The following is a 14,712-nucleotide window of genomic DNA, read 5'->3' as shown; positions in this document are numbered from 1 at the left end:
TATTGGTAATCCATAATATCAAAAGACTCGAAGAATCCAGAGAAATCCCTGTGCATAAGCAGCAAGGCCAAAAACCAACACTGAACGTCGGTGACCTTTGAGTCTTCAGGCAGCACTACATTAAAAACTGACCTGAGTATACAAAGGATATTACTATACAGGCCCAGGAACACTTCAGAAAGCCACTGTTGGTAAACAATTCATCAATGCCATGCAAATCAAAAACCATACGTCAACAACATCCAGAAATACTGCCAAATTCTCTGGGCCTGAGCTCATCTGAGATGGATTGATGCAAAGTGGAAAAGTGTGCTGCTGTCTGATGAGCCCACATTTTGGATTGTTTGGAAATCATGGATGTCTGGTCCTCCAGGCTAAATAGGAAAAGGACCATCCAGATTGTTACCAGGAGAAAGTTCAAAAGCCAGCATCTGTTATGGTCTGGGGCTGTATTAGTTCCCATGATATGGGAAACTTGCACATCTGTGAAAGTACCATTAATACTGAAAGGTACATACAGGTTTTGGAATATATGCTGCCATCCAGACAATGTCTTTTTCAAGGACGTCCCTGGCTATTCCACTGAGACAATACCAAGCCACATTCTGCATATGTTACAACAGCATTACTTCATAGTACAGCCCTTCATCCATCCTGATGCCCTACTTCTGGCTGAGGTTCTCATCGCTTCACTGCTGTGGAGGATGGCCCTATATGGATAGCCTAAAGATATACTTAGAAGATAGCTCTGGACACTTAATACAAAGAGTTTAAATACAATGGCTTAGGACTCCAGCCACCTTGGCATATCACTACAGTGACATGGCTGCTCTGATGGTTTTAGCCATCAGAATATCTAGGGAACATTACAATAGTGGTTTCCCGTTGTATTCTACTGGATTATTATAGAGGTTTTCTCCTCTTAACCATTCACATTCACACCTATGGACAACTTAGAACTACCTAACCTGCATGTCTTTGGACTGTGGGGGAAACCGGAGCACCCAGAGGAAACCCATGCAGCCACAGGGAGAACATGCAAACTCCACACAGAAAGGCCCCCATTGGCCACTGGGCTCAAACCCTGAACCTTCTTGCTGTGAGGTGACGGTGTTAACCACTTACACCACCATACTGCCTGACTTAGGACTACAAATGACATAATAAACTTTAGGACTGCAGTTTTCATGAACAGTTTTGCACTCAAGTCTCCATCAATGAAGAGCTGATAACTTGCAAACAAAAATGACTTCATGTCAAAACTATAGTAAAGTTTCCTGGTTACACAATTGCACTTTCTGACCATATAGGACACAGTTATAGAACCAAGTTATTTATAATTACACAATCTGTTATCACCTAAATGAGGATGGATTCCTTTCTAAGTCTGGTTCCTCTCAAGGTTTCTACTTGTCTCAGAGAGTTTTTCCTTCCTACTGTTGTCTCAGGCTTGCTCATTAGGGATAAATGCATTACTTCATATATTTACATTCTGTATATTATTGTAAAGCTGCTTTGCAACTTTACAAAATATACAAATACACTGACTTGACTAGTATGAGTGTGGGTGCTAAACTGGCCTGCCTGCCTCCCATTGAAAATGTGTGGTGCTTTATGAAGCATAAAATATAACAAAGGAGAGACCGGACTTTTGAGCAACTGAAATCATACATCAAGGAAGAGCGGGTAAGAATTTCATATTCAAAACTTCAATAATTAGTCTCATCAGTTCCCAAATGCTTATTAAGTGTTTAAGAGAAAAGGCAATGTAACACATTTGTAAACTTGTCCCTGTCCCATCTTTTGTGGAACATGTTGCAGGCATCATATTCAGAATGAGTTTATATTTACATACATACATAAAATAAATAAATTAGTTATCAGTTTGAACCTTAAATATCTTGTTTTTGTATTGTATTCAATTGGATATAGAATGAAAAGGGATTTGCAAATCATTGTATTCTGTTTTTATTTATATTTTACATAGTGTCCCAGGTTTTTGGGGAATTGGGGTTCTATTAAAATGCAGATACAGTGAATGGAAAGTTCTGTTCTCCTATGTTCTGTCTGGTTTGTACTACTGTCAGCTTGATGATGAAAATTGATAAAAGCATAGTGTAAGCAATAGAACTGAAAATCTGAGTTTGGAACAGCCTCCAAACATGGCTGCTCTGGACTACAACTCCCAAGCAGCACAGTGCCCCTCATCTCCGAAATACTCAAAAGTGCACCTGTTTCCCATTTCCCTGTAATTACTTCCCTATACAGTGGTGCTTGAAAGTTTGTGAACCCTTTAGAATTTTCTATATTTCCGCATAAATATGACCTAAAACATCATCAGATTTTCACACAAGTCCTAAAAGTCGATAAAGAGAACCCAGTTAAACAAATGAGACAAAAATATTATACTTGGTCATTTATTTATTGAGGAAAATGATCCAATATTACATATCTGTGAGTGGCAAAAGTATGTGAACCTCTAGGATTAGCAGTTAATTTGAAGGTGAAATTAGAGTCAGTTGTTTTCAATCAATGGGATGACAATCAGGTTTGAGTGGGCACACTGTTTTATTTAAAGAACAGGGATCTTTCAAAGTCTGATCTTCACAACACATGTTTGTGGAAGTGTATTATGGCACGAAAAAAAGGGTTGATGCAAAAAGTTTATGCTCATCAGGTTGGAAAAGGTTACAAAACCATCTTTAAAGAGTTTGGACTCCACCAATCCACAGTCAGACTGTGTACACATGGAGAAAATTCAAGACCATTGTTACCCTCCCCAGGAGTGGTTGACCAACAAAGATCACTCCAAGAGCAAGGCGTGTAAGGCTTATCAGGTGAGAACCTGATGAAGGCTCTGGAAAGACTTGTTCTGGCACATCTCTGCACACTGGTGGGGCCAGCTAAGGATCCCCTGCAGTTTGCCTACCAGCCAGGCATCGGGGTGGAAGATGCAGTCATCTACCTGCTTCATAGATCTCTCTGTCATCTTGAAAAGACAGGAAGCACTGTTAGAATCATGTTCTTTGATCTATCCAGGGCCTTCAACACCATCCAGCTGACTCTTCTGAGGAGTAAGATGGAGAGCGCAGGGGTGGACCATCATCTTACCTCGTGGACTATAGACTATCTCACAAACAGACCACAGCATGTGAGCCTGAAGGACTGTGTGTCAGACACCATTCTTTGCAGCACAGGGGCTCCACAGGGGACAGTCCTGGCCCCATTTCTGTTCACACTTTACACTGCGGACTTTAGATACAATACAACTACCTGTCATCTACAGAAGTTCTCTGATGACTCTGCTATTGTGGGCTATATCCTAGATGGCGATGATGGCGAGTACAGAGAACTGACAAGGAACTTTGTGGACTGGTGCCAACGGAACTCCCTCCAGATCAAAACAAGTAAAACCAAGGAACTGGTGGTGGATTTCCACAGAACAAGGTTCTCTTCACCTACCCCAGTGAACATTCAGGGAAAGGACATTGAGATTGTTAGGAGCTACAAGTACCTGGGTGTTCATCTGAACAATAAACTGGACTAGACTGATCACACACACGCCCTGTACAAGAAAGGCCAGAGCAGACTCCACCTGCTGAGGAGGCTCAGGGCCTTGAGTTTAGGGTCCACTTCTGAACTCTTTTTATGACTCTGTGGTGGTATCAGCCATATTCTATGGAGTTGTCTGTTGGGGAAGCAGTATCACAACAGCAGAGAGGAAAAAACTGAACAACCTGATTAGGAAGGCAGGATCTGTCCTGGGCTGTGCACTGGACTCAGTGGACGTAGTGGGGGAGAGGAGGATGTTGGCCAAGTTGTCATCCTTAATGGCAAATCTCATTCACTGCAGGAGACAGTAGCAGCACTGGGCAGCTCCTTCAGTGATTGGCTCCTCTATCTGCGGTGTGTTAAGGAGAGATACAGCAGCTCCTTTCTCCCTACTGCGGTGAGACTGTACAACTGACACCTCACCAAGCACAGCACCAGTCACTCCTCACAATAATGAACAATACTGTCCAGATCACTTCTACATCCATAGAAACCCCTCTGAACGTATACTGTGTGCACTGACTATCAGCGTCAGTACTTTACAGCAAACTGCTAGCTACATATGGTTAAAATGGCTCTTGTGCAATATACCGACTTACTTGTGCAATACTATCTGGGTAATACTGGTAATAATACTTGTGCAATACTTACATGTGCAATACCACCTTTGTAATACACTTATGTTAACTATATATCTGCAAACTGTTAATTTATGCAAATTTGTTAATTTTTTTTATCTCTAAATTTGTCATTTATTTCTTTTATATATATCATTTTTGTATACTTAGTACTTTTGCACTACTCCTTCACTGCCTTATCTTTTTCTCTTTATATATTTTGCTGCTGTAACAATGTAAATTTCCCCTTGTAGGATAATAAAAGGCTATCTTATTTATGTAGAAATATAGAAAATTATAAAGGGTTCACAAACGTTCAAGCACCACTGTAAGATATCTTGTTTTTTGAAAGATATATGCTCATTTTGAATTTAGTGCCAGCAATATATTCCAGAAAAAAAGTTGGCACAGGGGCAACAAACAACTGGAAAACAAAACAAAAAACCTAATTAGGTTAATTGTTATAAGGTCAGTAATATGATTAGGTCTACAAAACAGCATCCCAGAGAGGATGAATCTCAGAAGAAACAATGGGAAGGGTTCACAATTTTGCAAAGGCCTATATGGGCAAATATAGCAACAATTTAAGAATGATGCTCCTGAATGTAAAATTGCAAAGAACTTGGGGATCATATCATCTACAGCAATTCAGTGAAGCCAGAGAAGTCACTGTATGCAAAGGACAAGGCTGAAAACCAGTATTCTCACTGCATTAAAACAGACATGATACTATAGTGGAAATCACTGCATGAGCTCAGGAACACTTCTTACCATTCAAACCATTGTCTGTGAACACAGTTCATCACTACATCCACAAATACAAGTTAAAACCATATATAAACAATATCCAGAAACACTGCCACCTTCTCTGGGCCTGAGCTCATTTACGATGGACTGAGGTGAAGTAGAAAACTGTCCTGTGGTCTGAAGAATTGAAGTTTGAAATTATTTCTGGAAATCATGGACACTGCATCCTCTGGGCTAAAGAGGAGAGGGACCATCTGGCTTATTATGAGTGCACAGATAAAAAGCCAGCATCTGTGATGGTATAGGGTGCATTAGTCCACATGGAATGGGTAGCTTGCACATCCAGGAAGGCAGCATTAATGCTGAATGATATATAAATGCTTCAGAACAATATGCTGCCATCCAGATGACTTCTTTTTCAGGGAAGACAATGCCAAACCTCGTTCTGCACATACAGTAGTAAAACTTCATTGCTCCATAGTAAAAGAGTGCAGGTACTAAACTGGCCTGCCTGCAGTCCAGATCTGTCACCCATTTAAAACATTTGGTGCATTATGAAGGGTTTCCAATTTTTGCAAATCATCGCTGGTGATACCAAAAAACGGTTTGCAATTGTTTCATCCCTGGTCAAAGAGAAGAACGACTGTGCTCTTCCATTACATCTTGATTCCCTTCAACTTGCAAACGATTTTGGAGAGTTTTTCTGCAAGAAAATTCTTAACATCAAAAAGTATATTAATGAGATTACACCGTCTGTTGCAAAGCCAGCTGCTGTTGGCCGTACCCCTTTGTCGTTATTAACTGACTTTAAGCCACTTTCTGAGGAGGATGTGCGTAAGATCATTCTGTCCTCCTCTAACGCAACCTGTCGACTTGATCCTATTCCAACACGGATTCTGAAGCAATATGCTGATGTGCTGGCTCCTGTTATCACTAATCTGATCAACTCATCGATTGAGGAGGGGCGTGTGCCAGAGCGCTGGAAGGTCACCATTGTGATACCACTGCTGAAAAAACTTGGGTTGGACCTGATTTTAAAGAACTTCCGTCCAAATCTTCCATTTGTTTCCAAAGCAGCCAGAAAAGGAGTTATTGGTCAGCTTCTCGCACATTGTTCACTGCACGCACCACTTCCGGAGAATCAGTCATCATATCGTCAAGGTCATTCAACCGAAACTGCACTCTTAAAAGTGCATAACGACATATTGATGAGCATGGACAGACAGGAGGTCAGTCTCCTAGTCCTGTTGGATCTCAGTGCAGCTTTTGATACCATTGAACATGACATCTTGCTTGACATCTTAGAATCTGATTTTGGTGTGGTCGGCAAAGCAAAGCAGTGGATTGCGTCTTTTTTATCCAGCAGGTCACAGAATGTTCTGATTGAAAACCTATGCTCCAAAAGCTTCAATCTGGATTGTGGGGTCCCTCAAGGCAGCTGTCTTGGACCTATACTGTTTATCCTTTATGCCAGTGGAATATTCAACACTGTCAAGAAACATCTTCCTAATGTCCACGCCTATGCTGATGACACACAAATCTATCTTTCCTTCAAGCCTGCAACTCCATTAGCAGAAGAGGAGGCTTTGAAAGCGATTGAGCTTTGTGTTTCCGAAGTGCGAGCATGGATGGTTACTCATTGCCTGAAAATGAATGACTCAAAAATGGAATTCCTTGTCATCGGGTCTCGACAACAACTTGAAAAGGTGAACGTTGATAGTGTTTCAGTTGGTGGATCAGAAATCAAGAGACTCTCACATGTTAGGAATTTGGGAGTATGGTTCGACGAAAATATGTCGATGAATGTCCACATAAGTAAAGTTTGCAGCAAGGCATTCCGTGGTCTCTATTTCATCAAACAGATCAGACAGTATCTGACGGAAGGCGCCTGCAAAGTGCTCATTCATGCCTTTGTAACGTTGCACCTGGATTATTGTAACTCTCTTTTGTACCGTATTCCCCAGTATCAAGTCAACCGCCTACAACACATCATGAACACTGCTGCACGTGTAGTATGCCTGGTGCCCAAGTTCGACCATATCACACCAGTTCTTATTGATCTTCACTGGTTACTGGTATTATTTAGAATCCGGTACAAAATACTTCTGCTTGTGCACCACTGTATATATGGGACTGCTCCAGTCTATTTTAAGTCTTTGCTCTCTCACAGTCAATTGTCGTACAACCTACGATCAAGTAAAACTATGGTATTAGCTGTTCCGAAGACAAACTGTAAGACCTTTGGTGACAAGGCATTTGCTCATGCAGGCCCAGAACTGTGGAACACTTTACCACCCCTCATCCGAGGGATGAAGGGATTACATGACTTCAAGCAGGCCCTAAAAACACATCTCTTTCGTCTTGCATACCAGTTGCAATTTGGATAATTTTTTATATAGAACTTGTTTTATGTATTTATTTATTTTTATTTACTTTTGATTGTTTTGTGAATGTACTGTATCAGTGCTTTAGAATATGTATCATAGTTTTAGCACTTTATAAATAAATAAATATTATTATTATTATTATTATTATTATTATTATTATTATTTTATTTTACACAGTTTCTCAACCATTTTGGAATTGGCATTGTACATTATTGTGCTTTGATTCAAATTGTTTACTGAAAAGAAGTACTTTAATCAGCAGTTTTATTCAGTAGAGATACTGATAGGAGTGACTCGTCATGATCTAAGGCAAAAAGTACAACTATCATTTCTTCTAGATTTTCCCTAGCAGTGCACTGCATTGCGCCTATTCAAGTCATTCCTTTTCCTCTCCTAAACCCATTATAGTTGACCAAGATCTTTAAAGGAGATACGCAGAGCCTTTATTTTTAAATTAATTTCTGAGTGGATAGTATCTCCATCCTTGACTCTTGTATGCTGCATAAATGGGAATTTAAAAAATATATTTTTGAGAGTTAAAATCAACCGCAAAGTTGGCATTTGAGCTGCCCCGCTGAGCCAGCCAGCCCTGAGTGCGTGACGTCACAGCAGGAACCGGTTTTAAGGCCAAGGCCTTTGACAGCTATAGACCAAACTCATATCACATCACACATCACATTATCTCTAGCCGCTTTATCCTTCTACAGGGTCGCAGGCAAGCTGGAGCCTATCCCAGCTGACTACGGGCGAAAGGCGGGGTACACCCTGGACAATTCGCCAGGTCATCACAGGGCTGACACATAGACACAGACAACCATTCACACTCACATTCACACCTACGGTCAATTTAGAGTCACCAGTTAACCTAACCTGCATGTCTTTGGACTGTGGGGGAAACCGGAGCACCCGGAGGAAACCCACGCGGACACGGGGAGAACATGCAAACTCCACACAGAAAGGCCCTCGCCGGCCCCGGGGCTCGAACCCAGGACCTTCTTGCTGTGAGGCGACAGCGCTAACCACTACACCACCGTGCCGCCCCCAAACTCATATAAATAAAAAATTATGGTGAAAGTAAGAAATACCGTTACCGACTTGCTCAACTAAGACTGATTTGACTTCATTGATTGTGGGTTGACTCTCATTAAAACAGGATAGGTGTTATAACTTATGCAACATACATGTACATGCATGCATTTTCACTGATAAAACGTAAAAGGCTAATTAAATAATCAGATGAACTGAGACAATCATATTCTGAAGCAAATTAAATAATCTTATACCGGTAACTTAAATATACAATACAAGTTACATGTATTAATCTAAATGCAGGTAAACAACATGTTGTTTTTTTATCCAAATGAGAGTCGGAGCTTACCCGTCTGTGTTTTTGCCTCTTGTGGCCAATTTTTTTTTTAAATAATCTGACTTTCAGTTGTTCGTTCAGTTCCCCGTTCATTCACTTCTTCCACATAAGGGCGAGATGGCAGCAATATCCAGTTTAGAAATAAGACAGCTGCTCCACTCATTCACTTTTCTTCATACTGTGTATTCCAACATTACTGCTCGGCTCAGGCAATTACTAAAACCCAGGACGGAACGGGATGTCACCAGTTTTAGCAACAACTGCGGGGAGGTCACTGCCCGAGCGATATGTCCCATCCCGTTCCATCCCAGATTTTACCAACAACCCTCGGCTCACTCCCGGAGGACTGGTGCAACTGAACTCACTTTCCTTTAAAAAAAAATAGAATAAAATAAATACTTTCCTTTTCTTGTAGTTTTCTTTTTCTTTAATTGTTGATACTGCACCCTCTTTCAATACAGGCTTATAGCCAACGCTCCTCAACAGATCAGAGGTCTCATACGAGTCTTCAGTAAAATGTGCAGAGCAGAGGAAAGACCACTTCATAGGCATTCAATGTGCCTGTGAACTTCTCACAAAACGCATCCAAATCTTTGCAGTTTGAACATTCTTGGGCCATGAATGCAATGTAAATCCAGCTTCTGTCATGTTGCTGTTACCGGCCAGCAACACATCTATGTGGCATGGCGATAAATTAGCTCAAAATGGAGGCTCGTAGTTGCAGTCAGCTCTGTGTTTTAGTATAGCGGAAGTGGTGAAGAGACTGATACACTTCCTGTTGTGATGTTACGGACGTCAAGGTCATTCACTCAGACCGCTACCTATATGAATCACTTTAATCATAAAAATTATTATATTAGATTTATTGTTAATGCTTAAAACTATTCCTATGCCATTCTTGAGATCTCAAGGCATTTATAAACGAAAGTGAGGCCATGGCTCTGTATATATGCTTTAACATATTGAAATGAGATTGCATTTTAGCAAGGTCTAACTGGCATGGCAGAGTATCACATGATATCAGTTACACATTCAGTCCACTCTGAGAGGTGGTTCTCCTATTATTTTTTACCTTTGTCAACAGCCAGGTGTCAAGAATTAAGAATGAAAAAAACATGCACTGTGCGTGGTGTGAAACCACTAAAATGTATTTAAGGTATCACGTTGCCATTAGCTTACCATCCTAGATGCATAATTGGGAGCTTCATTACAATGTGTGTGGGTGGAGAAGTGTAAAGCAGACATAGGAATGTGCTTTTTTAAAGGTCCCATGGCATGAAATTTTCACTTTCTGAGGTTTTTTAACGTTAAAATGAGTTCCTCTGACCTTCTTAAGTCACCCCAGTGGCTAGAAATTTCATAATGTGTAAACCAAACTATGCCCAACATTTGAGAATGGCACGTCAAAACGGCGCGTTGATAAGCTCTTCCCTTTACTACGTCAGCAAGGGAGATGATCCCCACGCCCCCCCTCTGGATTCCCACCCACTGTATGGATTGCCCCGCCCAGTTGTAGTGAGGAGACCATAGAGGGAGGACACAACAACATGGCATCACCTAAGCGAGCAAAACATGGAAATTGCGCTGTACATGGATGTGACAACACAGAAAGGAGTCTGTTTTTACTGCCGAAGGGAGAGCCCCTGAAGACGCAGTGGCTTAATTTTATTTACTCCAATAATACGCTGTCGAGTCTACCTAAGACGGTGTATGTTTGTCGGAAACATTTTCCTGAGGAATGTTTCCACAACTTGGGACAGTACAGGGCAGGTTTTGCACATCAACTGTCACTGAAGCCTGGGTCCGTACCAAGCATCCCTGCCACATCAGCCACAAACACCGAACAAGTAAGTGTATAACTGGTCGTTTTGCCGTGTTTTAAAATCGGTGCGTTAGCCTAGCAATGGCTACATTAGCTGTGCAGCTAACCGCTTCCTGCAGTTAGCCAGGTAATCTGTGCTACAAAACTAAAGAGCATGAAGCATGCTCTGTTAAACTGAGTTTAGTCTGGAAATTGACTGTAACTTATGAGCTTATGTTTGACTATTGCTCCGCAATGCATGTCTTCTGTTGGATAAGCGCTATGTTGTTGTAGTTGCTGCTTCTATCCTCTTTGGTTATGGAGTGCGTGTTCAAGCCTAGGGTATTATACGTTCGTAAACTACCACTCCGAACACTCTCACTCTCTGTTCTCTGTGTCACGTTGAGTTTACGAAAGGAGTCCGAGGGAGAACGGGGTTTTGTCTTAGCAGCGTGGCTACAGGCGCTGATAGCAGCGAGTATGTGTGCGCAGCTTGGTCAAGCCCCTCCCCCTCCCCCCATGGCCCGCCCCCACCCTCTACCCTTCCCCACCTCCTGCTTCTCATTAGCAAAACGATGCACTGGGAAAAGCGCTGAAATGGGGCTTTTTCCCCGGAGGCTATATCTACATGCTGAGGTTTCATTTCGAGAAAGGCTGTGGATATAACATCCGGAAACCTCCACGAGCCTGTTTAAAGCATCAACAAACCGCCATGCCATGGGACCTTTAAATGAAAGGAAAAGCTATTTCCAGGCTCAGGTTTTATCTGGGGCGGCACGGTGGTGTAGTGGTTAGCGCTGTCGCCTCACAGCAAGAAGGTTCTGGGTTCGAGCCCCATGGCCGGCGAGGGCCTTTCTGTGCGGAGTTTGCATGTTCTCCCTGTGTCTGCGTGGGTTTCCTCCGGGTGCTCCGGTTTCCCCCACAGTCCAAAGACATGCAGGTTAGGTTAACTGGTGACTCTAAATTGACCGTAGGTGTGAATGTGAGTGTGAATGGTTGTCTGTGTCTATGTGTCGGCCCTGTGATGACCTGGCGACTTGTCCAGGGTGTACCCCGCCTTTCGCCTGTAGTCAGCTGGGATAGGCTCCAGCTTGCCTGCGACCCTGTAGAACAGGATAAAGCGGCTAGAGATAATGAGATGAGATGAGAGGTTTTATCTGACTGGCTATTATAATTTGTAAATGTCAATGTGCATATAAAAGGGTTGGTGTCTCACAGGGCTCTGTTATAGTCCTACTGCTTTTACCAAGCACATACAACCTCTGGTTATAATTTTTCATAAACACAGTATTAGCTTCCACTACTATGCTGATGACACACAGCTGTAGATTAGATTAGATTAGATTAGATTAGATTAGATTAGATACAACTTTATTGATCCCTTTGGGAGGGTTCCCTCAGGGAAATTAAGATTCCAGCAGCATCATTACAGATAAACAGAGAAAAAAAATAGAGAAAACTTCTAGATAAATTAAAATAAATTATTTTCATATACAAATATAAAAGACTAAGATATGGGGAAGAGAGGAAGGGGGAGGGGGAAGAAGTTAGGGCAAGGTAGGGGGGGCAGGAAAGATATTGCACTTTATATTGCACATTATATTGCACATTGTCCGGTACTGCTCCTTCCCATCCTCTGTCCTCCTGTTACCCCCCCCCCCAGAGAGGAGTTGTACAGTCTGATGGCATGAGGGACAAAGGAGTTTTTGAATCTGTTTGTCCTGCACTTGGGAAGGAGCATTCTGTCACTGAACAGGCTCCTCTGGCTGCTGATGATGATGTGCAGAGGATGACTGGCATCATCCATGATGTTCAATAGTTTGTCCATAGACCTCTTCTCTGCCACCGTCACCAGAGAGTCCAGCTTCATGCCGACCACAGAGCTGGCCCACCTGATCAGTTTGTCCAGCCTGGATGTGTATTTCAGCCAAACTAGGTCACAGATACAGTAGCATCTTAATAAGGTTGAAAAATGTGTCGAGGAAATTAAACAATGGATGTTGAGTGACTAACTCCTACTTAATTCCAACAAGACAGAAGCACTACTACTAAGGCCAAAGGCAGCTAGAAGCAAGTTTTCTGATTATGTAGTGATCTTGATGCTCTTTCAGTTATGTCATGTGCAGCAGGGAAAGACCCTGGTGTGATTATGATGGTCTCTCATTTTAACCTCATGTAAACAATATTACTAGGATAACCCTTTTTCATGTCAGAAATATTTCTGAGCAAAGAAATATAATTTTGTTACATAATAAGTACACCTTGTGCAATTGTTACTCCTCGGTTAGACTATTGTAAGAGGAATATTGCTGTCTGAATATTCCAGTAGGTAGATAAACAAGCTCCATATAGTTCAGTATGCAGTACCCAAAGTCTTTACTTGAACAAAAAGGTTGAAAATATTACCCATTTTTTGGCCACAATACATACATAGGCTCCCATTAAAATTCTGCACTGATTTGATTATAAAAACATTAGTAATGACCTATAAGGCAGTGAACTCACAGTACCTGAGCAAATTATTGGTTTATTGTGATCCATCAGATCTGCTTTGATCAAATGGTGGTAATTTATCAGTACTTAGAATAATGAAGACGACACAGGGGACTATTTATTAATATTATCTATGTCAAGTCAGGGGCGGCACGGTGGTGTAGTGGTTAGCGCTGTCGCCTCAAAGCAAGAAGGTCTGGGTTCGAGCCCCGTGGCCGGCGAGGGCCTTTCTGTGCGGAGTTTGCATGTTCTCCCCGTGTCCGCGTGGGTTTCCTCCAGGTGCTCCGGTTTCCCCCACAGTCCAAAGACATGCAGGTTAGGTTAACTGGTGACTCTAAATTGACCGTAGGTGTGAATGTGAGTGTGAATGGTTGTCTGTGTCTATGTGTCAGCCCTGTGATGACCTGGCGACTTGTCCAGGGTGTACCCCGCCTTTCGCCCGTAGTCAGCTGGGATAGGCTCCAGCTTGCCTGCGACCCTGTAGAACAGGATAAAGCGGCTAGAGATGATAAGATGTCAAGTCAAGTTTATTTGAATAGTGCTTTTAACAACCGACATTGTCGCAAAGCAGCTTTACAGAAAATTAAAGACTTTAAACATGAGCTAATTTTATCCCTAATTTATCCCCAATGAGCAAGCCTGTGGCAATGGTGGCAAGGAAAAACTCCCTCAGACAACATGAGGAAGAAACGTTAAGAGGAAACAGACTCAGAAGGGAACCTATCCTCATTCAGGTGATAACAGATAGCATGATTATAAATAACTCACTTCTATAACGGTGTCCTACAGAGTCACAAAATACAACTGTGCAACCAGGAAAATCATTGTAGTTTTAATATAAAGTTTGTTTTGTTAAAGTTATGAACTGTTCATTAATGGAAACTTGAGTGCAAAACTGTTCATGACAACTGCAGTCCTAAAGTTAGCAAGTCTACTGTAGTCCTCAGCCATAAAAAACATGACTGTAAATATCCAGAGCCATCTTCCAAGTGCAACTTTTGACTATCCATATGGGGCTGTCCTCCACAGGAGCAATGCGATGAGACAACAGCCCAGACGTAGGGCATCAGGGTGGATCAGGCAGGCCCGGAGAGCAGAAGAGGTCTGGTGTCTCAGGATCGACATGTACAGTGGTGCTTGAAAGTCTGTGAACCCTTTAGAATTTTCTATATTTCTGCATAAATATGACCTAAAACATCATCAGATTTTCACACAAGTCCTAAAATTAGATAAAGAGAACCCAGTTAAAGAAATGAGACAAAAATATTATACTTGGTCATTTATTTATTGAGGAAAACGATCCAATATTACACTGTGGGTGGTAAAAGAGAACAACTGGACTTGCTTGAAGATTCTTGAAGACGTTTCACCACTCATCTGAAAGGCTTCTTCAGTTCTGTCTGACTAATAGGGAGTATCAGGTATTTATCCTCTCATGGATGAAAAGCAATCCTAAGGTGTCGTTGAGTCATCCTGTTGGTGTGGGTCACTGGGTGTACATTTCAGACCCAGTAACACCCTGAAGCAGAAACTGGTCCACCCTAAGGACAGAATACCCACACACAAAGAGGACAATGTAGTGTATGCAATTCAGTGCAGTGAGGAATACATAGACTCGTATATTGGGAAAACAAAACAACCACTTCACAGGCGCATGGCTCAACACAGGAGAGCCAGTTCCTCAGGTCAGGACTCTGCTGTCTATCTTCATCTTAACAACAAAGGACACTCATTTCAGGATTGCAACGT

This window comes from Neoarius graeffei, chromosome 5 (assembly GCF_027579695.1).
Source record: "Neoarius graeffei isolate fNeoGra1 chromosome 5, fNeoGra1.pri, whole genome shotgun sequence".
In the NCBI taxonomy this organism is placed as follows: Eukaryota; Metazoa; Chordata; class Actinopteri; order Siluriformes; family Ariidae; genus Neoarius; species Neoarius graeffei.
The sequence above is the reverse complement of the archived record's forward strand: the minus strand, read 5'-3'. Positions refer to the sequence as shown.